Raw genomic sequence first — 888 nt, forward strand, 5'->3', positions numbered from 1 at the left:
ATCCATCGAAGCCTGTTTACCTTTGCAGAGGAGATGAAGCCCCGCCCTCACCTGAGGAAGCAGCCAGGTGGAGAGAGGAGCGGGAACTGGAGGGATAGACCTGTTTCTGTCACTGTGGAACAGCAGTGTGTTGAAATGATTGACATTTGGAGGACTGAACCCAGTGCTGTGATTGATCAAACTCTTCTTCTCTTACTCAGCAGACGAGATGCTGCTGCCCCCTGCTGTTAGACTTGAGTATTGCACGTGCACAATTGAACTCACAGGCAACAACAAGTTTCTGTGTATTTTACAGCAACAAATCGTATCAAAGTACTTTGATGTCAAAATGCGTACCTGCTACGTAGAAAGTGTACAGGTTGTCAGGTCTGTAACTCACCGAAAGACAGTTTGACAAGTTTCCCTAAGAGCCTTTGAGTCTTCACTTCTAGTGTTGGACTTCAAACTTCACTGGGTCACCTGAGGATCAAACCCATGACTGTGAAACACCTGAAGAGTCCTCTAACACCAGAGACACTGGAGACATCATTTCTAAAAGCTTCTCAGTCTTTCCTCTGGGTGTTGGACTTTCTGACATGATCAGGATCAAACACACAATCTCTAAATGTCTCACCACTTTGAGACTAGTGTTGGACGTCAAACTTCATTGAGTCACTGAGGATTAAAACACATGACCTCAAAACCTTTGACAAGTCTTCCAGCAGCTGGAGAGACTGGGACAGAAACAACAACCACTTCTTCTCTTGGAGAATTTCAGTCTTTCCTCTGGACATTGGTTTTCAAAGTTAAATCTCTGTCTCAGGATTGAACCAACAACCTCCAAACTTGTAGAGAGTCATCGACCACCTGGAGCCTCTTGGACAAAGACACTGTAAACCTCATTTCTTA

The 888-nt window shown here is 44.8% G+C and overlaps 1 pseudogene; it reads left to right on the top strand.

The window, feature by feature from the left end:
* The window catches only part of LOC147817800 (uncharacterized), a 2336-nt pseudogene extending 2238 nt beyond the window's left edge, over positions 1 to 98 (top strand).
* Positions 99 to 888: the final 790 nt, after the last annotated feature.

The sequence above is a fragment of the Seriola lalandi genome, unplaced genomic scaffold, assembly GCF_002814215.2.
Source record: "Seriola lalandi dorsalis isolate HSWRI2012SDOR001 ecotype SW California unplaced genomic scaffold, Sedor1 jcf7180002054887, whole genome shotgun sequence".
Classification (NCBI taxonomy): domain Eukaryota; kingdom Metazoa; phylum Chordata; class Actinopteri; order Carangiformes; family Carangidae; genus Seriola; species Seriola lalandi.